We start from the raw sequence: 12,821 nt of genomic DNA, 5'->3' as shown, positions 1-12,821 counted from the left end.
GAAACCTAGAATGACACTGCTATTCCAGGAAGAAATATTCAGCCTCGTCTCTTAAGTGAGAAAATCAAAATGCTAAAGAGTTAGTTAAAAGATGCATGAAAATAAAATTGCAAACCAATATCAGAATTTACTCTTAATTGTGTTATTTTTGTTTGTGAGCCTGGCCTTTAATAGCCGAGCCATCTCTCCAGCCCTTTTAATTGTGTTATAATCTCAGACTTGCCCCTCAGACTCAACACTTCTCTTTCTAATGATGCATAATACAATTTTATAATCAATACAATAAAATAATGCCTTAATATGCCAATGAATGAAATGTATCTTTCTAAAGATGAATTGTCTCTTCTTCTGAGATAAGCAAAAGAAAAATGTGATAGGATGCCACCCAGCTAAAAGCAAGTAAACCCCCTCCCCATGCCATGCATGCCCGCCATAACGAGTCTTTGTCACTGCACACTGCAAAGTTTGCAATGTGAAGCCTCACAAATTGATGCATTTACGCAGAGAACTGCACAAACAATGACTGCGTAGAAATAAAGCCGGCAGGAACCATGTCTTTATAGATGATAGTCCTGCCTTCATTTAGAGAGAGATAAACAACACTAGGAGGCTAGTGACGGTGGAGAGTGCTAAAGATGCCACCAAAAGGACGCCTGTGATTTGAAATGAGTTTCATATTACTAAACAAAAGATGGGACTGAGAATGGAAATGCAATAATAATAGTAACAGTACATTAACACCATTTATATTAAAACTGAAAATGACAATTCTTGTAGCACTCTTCAATGTAAGAATAATATCCTGATTATCTTGGAAATAAATGACTATAAGATATTAATGTGAGGCTGATAGAAACTGCCCAGTTAAAAGCGTTGATAAGGATAAGATTGTGAAAAAAATCTGTAGCTCTCACAGATTGCTGATAGGACCACAAAGTGAAGTAATAGAAGAGAAAGTGGCCTGACATTTTCCCAAAAGAATAAAAATACAGTTAGCAAGGATTCAATCATCTTACTCCTAGCCATGAACCTCTAGGATGTGAAAACATGAATATAAGAAAATTTATACATAAATGTTGATAGTAGTATTGATTACAGAAACAACTTAAATATCTATCAACTGTTGAGTAGATCAACAAAATGTGGCATAGCTGTATAATGTATTGCTATTCATTGGGTGGAGTAATGGGATACTGATTCATTTGAAAATATAAATGAGCCTTAAAACATTATGCTAAGAGAAACACAAAACCATTAGGCTACATGGTGCAAATGCTACATGTTATTTGATTCCATTTATATGAAACATTACAACAGGGTTTGTAATATTGCATATAATGAGAAAACCATCTCAGAGATGGAAAATAATGGATGTGAAGTGCTACCACGAAGTTGGAATAAAACAGAGAATGACTGCTTCCCTGAAGAAATGGAAATGGAGTCAGAATTAAATAGTTCTGATATTTGTGTACCTTTGTAGAAATACAAAAATCTACTGAAAGCCTTTAAGTGTAAATTTTATTGTATGTTATATCTAATAAAAAATCATAGAAACAAATTGGCTGGAGAAGATGAGGGGAGAGAAGAAAACTATTGCATGTTCTTGCCTGGCAGCCTTGGTCTTAACAAGGTGTGCTCTTTATATCACCATTTCCATATTACCAAGAAAGAATCAAATCATTGCCAAATACAGATATTAAAGAAGTACAGATTCAATTAGCAAAAAGTATCATATCAGTCTTTTCAGGTTTCTGTGCTGGCACTGAACCCAGGCCTTGTGTATGCTCGAAAGTACACTGCTCTGAACTGCATCACCAGGCCAGTATTGGTCAGTTTTTCAAACTGATGAACTTCCTGATGCAAGTTAACATTAAAAGAAAAATAGCTTATTGAGCTGGTAGTTTTAGAGGCTAAAAATGTTCTAGATAGATGATAAAAGGAAGAACGATGGTGTAAAAGAAATCATTTCACAAAATAGGAAGTCAGAGACAGACATGGATTCCCTAATGCCTCCTAAGACCACATTCTTAGTTGACTTAAGGAATTACTACTATGCCCCACCTCTTATTGGTCCTGCTACCTTCCAATATTGTCAGTATTGTCAGTCTATAAGAAAATCAAGTTCTGGTTTGGAACTAAGTTGAAAGATTTAGAAAAAGTTTAAATTTGCTATTATTTTAAAAGTATACAGGGGGTTTGGAGAGAACACTTAGTAGGTAAAATGTTTGCCAAGCATGAGAAACTATGATAGATCCCGCAGAGCCCAAATGAAAACAATGGTGTCTGTCTGGTTCAGCAGAGACAGACGGATCTCTGAGACTTACTGGCAAGCCAATTCAGCTGAAATAATGAGTTCTGGGTTCAGTAAGATTTGCTGTCTCAAAATATAACATGGAGAAACCTATCATTAACCTCTCTGACCTCTGCACACATATGCACATGCATGCAGGTGCAGGTGCACTCACGTGAGTATGTGCGCACACACACAAACTCAAGATGACTGAGTAATTTCAATGCTTTTGTGTCTTGATCTATCTCAGTACTAAACAAACACAGTGTTATCTCTAGATGTTAAGGGGCTTTGAGACTCCAGAGAGCAACCTTAGGGAACTAAATCTGCATGGGCAATGACTTGCAGTACAACCTCTACTAAAAACTGTTGTTTCAGTTTCAACATAAAGTTGGGCATCTGTGAATTTACACTATATTTTCTACTACACTCTTTTTGCATAATAAAAATAGAAATCCTGGACTTGGAGTATGTACCAATAAAGACTGTGCTTCTACTACCATACATATTTTATTATGAGACTTCAAGTCAGTGGCTAAAACCTGAATTTCATATTTTTCAGAGTAATTTCAATGCTCTAGATCTAGACAAGCCCCCAGTATACTTTTAAAATAATAGCAAATTTAAGCTTTTTCTCAATCTTTCAACTAAGTTCCAAGCCAGAAATTGATTTTCTTATAGACTGACAATATTGGAAGGTATCAGGACCAATAAGAGGTGGGGCATAGTGGTAGTTCCTTCAGTCAACTAAGAAATTACTCTGAAAAATATGAAAAAAGAGACATGTCAATAGAAAGAGTTGATACAGATGGACACACATTATAAACTTTCAGAATGAATGCAGCACCATGTTAGCATTATCCATGTAACAGAATGACTGTATATTTTTCCTCACAAGAAGCTATTAGATTCTGTGCTTTTGTCACGCATTTGTGTGTTGCCTATCGTCCAGAAAGGCATGCACAAGCATACATGACATGAAGTGCACATTCATTTAAAAGCCTTTGCCCAAGACCTAGACAATCACATGCATTCAGATGGATTCTAAGCTCGTTCAATGACTGTCTAGACCTTCAGTACATCTGGTGTGCAGTGAAGACACTCTGAGAGTCAAAGGTGACAAACCCTAGAATGCCTTGACCAATACTGAAAACAGAGTCATGGGCAGAATAATAAGGAAGAGTTTTCCCTCTTGAAAATTCAAATTGCAATTTGTGAATTCTTATGTCTGTGATCTTGAGCTCTTACCTTAATGCAGAAATTGCAATAAGGTTTATAGAAACATGTTTTCATGACACAACCTCCCCATAAGTGCATCATGTACATAGAAGAGGGCAACGTTTATGATACAACCCAGTCACTTACTTTTTAAAAATTATTCATCCATTAGAATATGCATTACTTCAGTAGAATATGAATAGGTTGATAGTGTTCAGATACAAATATTTATCAGAGGTTTCTGTGCTTTGGTTCTAGTTCTATCTAAGCCTGTGACAAGCTCCTTTTCACCTTCTGAACATGTCTCCAGCCTGGCCTTGTTCTTAACAGTTCAGAACACCCACCCACCTCAGTCCCGAGGATGAATGAAAGCCAAATCATTCCCCAAGTCCTTGAAGCTCACCCAGTATCTCATCCCACCTGGTTCCAGGAGTCACACCTTCAAAGTGAAGGCTGTACTTGGATTTACTCTCATGTCAAATTTATTCCTGACTTTTTTCTCCACTTAGCTTTCGGATATACACGGTCTCTGTCTTCCTAGTCTGTAGTTGACAATGGTTTCCTTTTGAACAGGCTTTAACTGTGGCAACACAGACAGTTCCTAGCTACATTTAAATGCATTTTCTTGGAAGATGCAAATATCATGAAGAATAAGGAGATGGAAATTCAGAGATCCTAGTGAAAATCTGACAAAAATGGTGTATGTTTTTCATAGTTGACTACAATGACGTAGTTCTCATCAAATGTCAGTTCCCGGGCACACTGTACTTCCTACCTGAACAATGATGATGACATTCTCTTGACTCTCTATCCTAGACACCCAGGAAGGGTGATATTTACAGTAACATTAGGTGATGGTAAACTTTCCCGCCTTCATTTTCTCAAAGCATTGTACATTTCTTGCAATATTTAAGGTGTTGTCTATATGGTTTGTCCTCCTCCCCTATATCCACTACACTTCGGTTCATGGGAAACTGCTTCTTGTTACATTTTACAAATCTCAACACATTTGGCAGTTATTTTATTCTTGTTGAAATAAATAACAAGAATTACACAACAGGGAAACAAAGTAATGATAATATTTAACAATACAGAAGAGACAACCGAACAATGTTATTTAATTTTGACTTAAATTTTCTCTTATCTACAAATGAGAAAAACAATTTTCATATTAAAATGTTACAAAAATATTACTTCCTAAAATATCCTTTCAAAATGAAGATTTTCCTTCTAATTTTACTGACAGAAGATTTATACCATTTTTAATGTCAGTAAAACCTATAGGCTACAGGTAAATTTGATTCATAACAAAAATCTAATATTTGAAAGCCACTTCTGTATACGTGTTGGTTTTAGTGGTTAATAAATAAAGAAGCTACTTTCAGCCAATAGCTTAACCGAATATAGCCAACCTAGTAAAAATATATACAGAGAGTAGGCAGAGTCAGTGAGAAGCCATGGAGCCACCAAAGACAGATGCCAGATGGAACTTACTTGGTAAGCCAGTGCCATGTGCCAAAACACAAATTAATAGAAATGGGTTAATTTAATATATAAGAGTAAGCCAGGAATATGCTTAAGCTATTAGCCAAACAGTATTGTAAATAATATAGTTTCTGTGTGATTATTTTGTGGTCTGGGAAGCCAGGAAAGAACAAGCAGTCTCTGTCTACAAATTAGGAAGAGAGGATGGGGGGTGGGCTGAAGGGTAGGTGACTGGGAGCAGGAGGAGGGGTAGAAGGGAGAACTATGATTGGAATGTAAAATGAAATTAAAAATAAATTAAAAAAAGATTTCTACAGACACAAAGGGTCACAAAGATTAAATTATATAACACCTTTCTTTTGATTACAAAACCAAGCAATTATTTGAAATCATTTTCCTTTCATTGAATAATATGATAATTTGCAATATTTTTGTACTTTGTTACTGTGTGAAATTGCATTAAAATTTTTGAAAGTGAATAAATTTGAATTTTTAGTCAAAGCCAAATCTTTTCGCATGGTGGTCAAGGAAGCTAAGTATATGCTAAGGAGGATCTCTATCAAAGCCACAGCCCATTCTCATCACAACCTTGCCTGCTTCCCCTTGTTTGAACTGTAATATGCCTGTTTTGTCCCTGGGTGTCTGTGATGTGCATAGCCCTGTGTAGTTGACATGGTAACAGGGCACTATTCTTGCTCACCCATCCTTCCTCTTCTTTGGCTGGCATGATCATGAGATGGATATGAAGTTGGTAAAGGCACAAACCTTGCCCTCTGGCCTCTGGTGTCCTTACTGTTGCTCAAACACAAGTGGTGCATCTTGTTTCCCTTCATTCCTGACCGCCTTCCCTTCTTACCATCCTAGTTACTACCCTGGGGAGACCTTCCTTGTCAACACGCCATGGCCTCAGGAAGAGGACGGAAGCACCTTCTCAACCTGCTTTCTAACCTTTATCTTGATATTTCATTTTTTATAAAATTGCCCAAGGTCATTGAAAAATTGACCTTTTAAAGCTTTATGAAGGGGGCACTGTGACTGTTACACTCCCCCATATCTCAGTAAGTCTGGAAATAAAAACGACGTGCTCCAAGGTAATGAATTTGGTGGTGAAAAGACATCCTGAGGCCTGACTCACTCTGCTGTGCATTTCTAAGTCGTGTGAAGAGTAAGGCCATTTGTCTTCTTGGGCACTAATTTCGCTCAATGTAAAATATAACTGTTGGTCAAATTAATCAATTGCAAGCGTGTCTTGTGTCTTCACCTCCTGAAGCCTTATTATTCATACCAAAATTAGTTTCTTGGATGTAAAACAATTGATATAAAATATCCTTCAAGACATTAAGAAAAGCTATATGAAAATGTACGTGTACTTCAATATGCCACTGTTTGTATCGAATACATACATATTCATAGTATAAGAATATATTTGGATAAAAATAAATAAATAAGAAAAAAAAAAAAAGAATATATTTGGGCATTTTTGTTAAGTATGTCGAGTATGTGTGCGTAAACCCAAATTAATATTTACTGCTATTGTACTTTGAAAAATCTACTGAAGGATGCCCACAGATAATGCCTGCTTCATGAGAAGGTATTAATATGGTTAGAGAAGAGCTAAGAGAAACAGATTACTTTTCTAAATATGTAAGTATTGTATCAAAGTGTGTATAGCTACTTCAAATACAAAATGAATGGGAAAAAATCAGGAGCCAAATGCCATTAATGTTCTAGCCAGATATAACCTAGAAACTCCTGTGATGGAGTGCATTTACTAAGACCTAAGACATGGATGCTAGGGTAGAAACTTACTTCCCCTACCTCCCAATAAAATCTTAGAGGTAGTAAGAGTGTCCCCAACAATTATCTGACTCCATGTAAAGAAATGACACCGTCTTATGAAAATTATCAGAGAATTCCAGCGCTCCACTAGCTGAGAGAGAGTATTGCTGAGAGGTCAATGCCAACCTGGGTAGAGGGGTACATGGCAACATTGCATAAAAATAAAAGCAAAACAACTCCAAGAGACCAAAATAAAATTAAAAAACCCAAATTCTTGAAAGAAGATCCCATTATACCATTAAGTGAGTGCCACAAAATAAGCTAGATAAATGGAAGAAGAAGAAGAATCAATCTTTATCAGAAAAATTTAGACTTTAGTACAAGGAATATATACTTAAAACAAATACTTTTCTGGATAGCTAGTGTTGGTTGTCAGCATGACTACATCTGGAATGAACTATAATTTAGAAGTGGAGGCCCTCCTGTGATCTGAATCTTGAGGTAAGAAGCTTTAATATGCGTGACACCTTTTGATGGATGCCTATATAAGGACAACGGAAGAAGGAAAGGTTTGTTCTTCAAACCCTCACCCTTGCTAGAACATCCATTAGAGCCTACTTCTGTGAGATTCCAACATATCCAGAAGACCAGCTGAGATACCCAACCTTGTAGGACGGAGCAACTACCTGATTTCTAGACTTTCCATTCTAGTTAACAATTGTTGGATCAGTTAGACCGCAGCCTATAAGTCATTTCAAAACATTCCCTATATAAATAGAGAGATTCATTCCATAAGTACCATGACTCTAGAGAACCCTCAATAATATATGCTCTTATTTGAATTTTGATTATTTCATTCATTAGATTTTCCATGATTTGAATTGCTCTTCGTTTTCAGTAGACCCCATGATCTGCCTCCAAGAATATCTGAGTTTATTTCAAATCTTGAATTTCAAAAATACAATGACATTTCACCTGTGGTAACTAAGCAAAAGTCTTTAGATTCAAAGTAATACTTCACTAGAGGTACGGCACATACCTACTTTATTAGTTATTTTTCTGTTGCTATAACAAAAACACTGTGACCAAGGAAACTAGTAGAAGGGAGGGTCTATTTTGACCTTACAGTTCCAGTGCGATGGGAGTCAGCCTAGGAGAGCTGCAAACAGAGAGTCGAACCAGCCCAAGAGAAAGACGTGGGTTGTAGTGAACAAAGCTGAAAGGAGTTGATATCTTTAGAGCGGTTTGACATCAGAAAAGGAGATTAAGTGTTTAAAGGTTTCTTAGCTGGTTTTTGGTCTTGCTTTGGTCCAGTATTTCCTTGCCATGCTTCCTTTGATTTTTACAGGTGATTACAGTTAAGAGATTGTATAAAGAGACTTTGGATTTTAAGACATTCTGGAGACTGTGATAGATCATGGGGACTTTTGAAGTTGGACTAAATGAGTTCTGCATTATGATATTGTTACAAGATTATGGAGGCCAGAGAGTGGAATGTGATAGTTTGAATGTAATTGGGCCCTATAATCTCATAGGGGGTGGCAATATTTGGAGGTGTGCCTTTGTTAGAGTGGGTATGGTCCACTTGTGGGAGGAAGTGTGCCACTGCATGGGCAAGCTTTGAGGTTTCCTATGCTTAGAATATCATCCAGTGTCTCAGTCGATTTCCTATTGCCTAAGGATGAAGGACTCTCAGCTACTGCTCTAGCACCATGTCTGCCTGCAAGCTGCCATGCTCCCCGCCATGATGATAATGGACTGAACCTCTGGAACTGTAAGTGAGCTCCCTCAATTCAATGTTTTCCTTATAAGAGTTGCCATGGTCGTGGTGGCTTTTCACAGCAGTGAAAAACCCTAACTAAGACAGTGTCCATCGTACTGAGGAAGAATTGTAGAACCAAGATTGGGGGTAAGGAATATATGACAATTCAATTTTCCAAGCACAGAGTTGTTCTGAGTGACATACTTCCTTCAGTCAGAAGCTGTACCCAAAAACCATGTCGCCAACTGAGGAACAATTAGTCAGGTGCCCAAGAATAATGGGGTCATGTCCTTCAGACCACCTCAAATGTGTGCTGTCATTGAGACCCAGCCCCAGAACTTGGCATGCTCGCTCGATAGTTCTAAATACAGTAAGTGACTGCAACCTCAGGTGAGTGATGGCACTGAGGAAAGGAATTCAGGAAGTTGCTGCCGCCATGAAGGTGGAGGCCAGAAGAATGTGGCACAGAGCACCCGAGATGCAGAATGGCTAGAATGCTGCCATCACTGTCACGTACAACAGACACCATAGATCCCTTTGTTAAATCCTTCGGAGGGAAAATAAGATTACAAAAAAGCAAAGCAAAGGAAGCCTGCTAACAGATCTGGACCTGACAGTATATCTCGAAGAGCACTGTACACGTACACCTTACAGACGCTCTCTGAGCTGGCGCCCTCAAGGCTGCGTGTACTGTCCCATCAGCCGCTTTCACTGCAATAGCCTGAACAGACTCTGCTAGACAAAGAGTTCTGATGGCACTGCAAAGCTAGCGCTCTTTCCCGTGGCACGTCTTGCTGTGATGATGAGCCCTCTGAACAAAATTCAAAGTAAACACATTTACCACCGAAAAGGAACGGGGAGAAAGGAGCCTGGCTCACTCTGTGCTCTTCTCTGAAGTTCAGGGTTAGAGAATAGGAGTTCCCTCTCTTGTGATTTTGATATGCTATTGTAAAGACAAGGAGATCACAAACGTATTTGTTTGATTTCATGAAAGATACTCAATACAAAGGAAGTTCTTAGATCTATCCTCACGATGAGCAAAACGATCCTTAAAATTTGGAGCTGAGGAAAGCAAGGCTGGACAGGGGAAAGAAGAAATGAGCCAATCGGGATCATAGGATTGGCTAATTGAAGGGTTGGAATCAGAGCCCAGTGCCCGGTCTAGAACACCCACGCCCAGCATGCCACTCAGGTGCTTTCACTGAGTTTTGCTTTTACACAGATTAGCAATGGCTTGAACTTATTATTATGTATATTTTCGATTAATCAGATGTTCTTCATCAATGTACTTGGGCTCGTGTAACTGTTGTTGCTTTGATTTACTGAAACCATGAACGCTTTATTTCTGGTCACTTTCATTGTAGGTAGCAGCATTCTCTCTGCATGATTCTGCAAAGCAAACTGAAGTATGAAAAGATAAAAATGTAACAAGGGTTGATCATTTTATGTAAATTAGGTAAAGATAGAACAGGTTTGATGGATGATCTTACTAGGGATGGTTAATAGATTAAAAAAATTATTTTCAAAGTAGAACTGGCATTGTGGGCAGAGAGAAATCAGAATAAAAGCAAAGGGTAGGCTCAACCTGTGTCTCACTGTTACCTAAGAGTCTAATAAATGCACATTCTGAGTTCCATTCATTTGTCCTGATGTGATACTCCCTCCCCCATATGTGTGCGCGTGTGTGCATACATGTGGAAGCCAGATATTGATCGTGGCAAATTCTTCTCCCACTAAACCTTAATTTTTGAGACAATATTTCTCACCAAACTTGGAACTGACAGATTTGTCATGGTTATATGGCAGGCAAGCTTTGGAGCTTCTTCTGCCTCTGATTCCCCAGGGCTACAATCACAGGTATATTCAGGCATGCCCGTCTCTTTATGTGGGCCCAGGAGAGCCCAAACGTGGGTCCCGTGGTTGTACATTAAGTACTTTAGTAACTAAGCTACCTTCTCACCACTCCTATAGTGTAGCTTTCTCTAGAAAACCTCTTCCTTAGACATTGCAAATCTCTTTCTGAAACATTGTGAAAACCAGTGGGAAGATGCCACACTCCTTCACAGTCCTCCAAACATGCACGTTTCTCTCTCTTCCCATGAACACAAACAATGTTTGCCTACAGATTCATGCCAATAATGATTCAGATATGTATGGCTTATGTATGTCCTTTTTCTTTATCCTAAGAGTACTGCTAAACAGCTGATAGATGTACATTGGCCTTTCACCTTTTACCCCATGATAATTTGGTTACAATTTGCATATTTGTATTTCATTTGCTGTTGCTGCTGCTGATCTTTCATAAGGAGCATGCCCACTGAGTCAGTATGTCAGTTTCACCTGTTTTCCCAGACCTCCTTCCTATTCAACTCCCCGTACAGCACCTCTGACCTTAAAGATTATCCTTTCCTCTCTGGACCCCATCATAGAGCTCTATTTGTGTCTTTCTTACTATAAAAACTCAACACTTCATGTAGTTTTGCAGTGAGGACCTCACTAAGCACCACTTGTTCAAGACCAGAACCTTTGTTTCAATTAACAGCATCTGGCTATATGGTTGTGGAGTACACAAGCTTAGCCTGTGCCAAATGTCCAGAGTAGTTTAACAACAAGGCCCAGGTAATGGCTCACCAAGCCCAATACAAAGAGAGTTCATAGCTAAGCTTCCATTGAACGACTTTCAGAGCTAAGAAACAAAATTCAAAATGTAGCCCAACTATTTGTGTTTTCGTTCTTGAAGTATTTTTTTTCCATTGGACTTTAAAATTATATCTAGCCATCAATGAACAAACATGCGCAACATCTAAAAGGTAGCAACTTATTGTTTGAAAACATATTAACTTTACTCAAAACAAAAAAACACTTAAATATAAACAAAACAACCATTCTCTTGGGGTCCATAGTACCCCCGGATAAATACCATGTTTGAATTGGTATTTTATTTCTATGCTAGCTTACAAAAGATAATGACTTCATGTCAGGAGCCTTAAGAAAGATTGTGTCTCTCTTGACTTGAGAACCAATTACATAGTGATATAAATATATTTTAACTTTATGAACAGATATTAATGTACATTAATCACAGCATGTAAATGATGCTTTGGGCCTTGGAGAATGTAATGAGAATACTAATGTTTCAAGTCTGAACACAGAGACCTGTATGTGAATCACTCAATACTAAAATACACTATTTTGTACACTGAAATGTCTCTGTATGCCTACCACCCTACATAAAGTCTGACATAAAATGTCATTTGATAGATAGTAAAGTTTATGTACATGAATTATTCATACAGGTGTTTGGCACATATCAAATAGACTGGTATCATGAATAGCAACTTAATTTTTAAAATAGATTCACTCTAGGACAGTCATTCTGGCAAAATACATAAATAAGTTTTCTGCTTTACAATAATTGTAAAAACTATCAGTTCCCCTTCTGAGTTAGCCTGCTATTCTTTCAAGTCTTGAGAGAGGGAGAATTAGTGTCTCCAAGAGATGAGTCCCCAAACTGGCTTATCCAATGCAAGGTGGTTAGTCCTAAAATCATATACACACAAGCAATGAAAATAGGTGAAGCAAGTTTTATTTATATATTTATGCATATATTACAACAACAACAACAACAATAATAGAGAAGCTATTGATTTAAGGGGTTGTGAGGGGAATGTGGGAGGAGTTGGAGAGAGAAGACAAGGGGGCGATGGAGGGAGGGAAGGAAAGGGGGGGAAGCCATATAATTGGGTTTTGATTTAGAAAAACAAAACAAAAATTTTAAAAAGCTTATCTGTCCCGTTTTTCTTTCTGTTCCTTTAGTGGAGAGAGGAACAATTGTTCCATTTTCTGTGCTAATTTCTTTTTGCAATCAACAAAAATAGAATAAAACATTAGATTGTTGGTTTGAGAAACATTTGACAAGCCTTGTTTAACATGGACCACGTCTTCTGCTAAGTTTACATTCTTTTCCTTGTCTCCAAATTCAGTTCCCATGTTTGGGCTTCAGTCTTTGATATGCAGTTGACTTCTGCTCTCGGCTGCTCCTGAAATGGGCCCACATGTTAGTCACAGCCTTTGCTCTTTTCGGATAGATTTCAGTTTGATATTTTAAGTTTTCTTTCACCTTTGTGTCTGTCTGGCTTAAGAGAGATAATGTTGAAAGACAGTAGAGATCTTTTTTCTTTAACCAGAGGCCAGTGCTTTGTAAAATGGAAAGACCTCATCATTCCAAGTCAACCTCAGTCGAGTGTTCTGACATGAAGCCAAGGGGCAATGTGCTACAGCATCTCA

At 37.9% G+C, this 12,821-nt stretch overlaps 1 protein-coding gene across 3 annotated transcripts in view; it reads right to left on the bottom strand.

The window, feature by feature from the left end:
• Fgf12 (fibroblast growth factor 12) overlaps window positions 1–12,821 on the bottom strand; it is a 539,239-nt gene that overhangs the window by 21,045 nt on the left and 505,373 nt on the right. The gene's annotated exons all lie outside the window — the stretch shown is intronic.

Source organism: Chionomys nivalis, chromosome 3, assembly GCF_950005125.1.
Source record: "Chionomys nivalis chromosome 3, mChiNiv1.1, whole genome shotgun sequence".
Taxonomy (NCBI): domain Eukaryota; kingdom Metazoa; phylum Chordata; class Mammalia; order Rodentia; family Cricetidae; genus Chionomys; species Chionomys nivalis.
The sequence above is the reverse complement of the archived record's forward strand: the minus strand, read 5'-3'. Positions and strand labels throughout refer to the sequence as shown.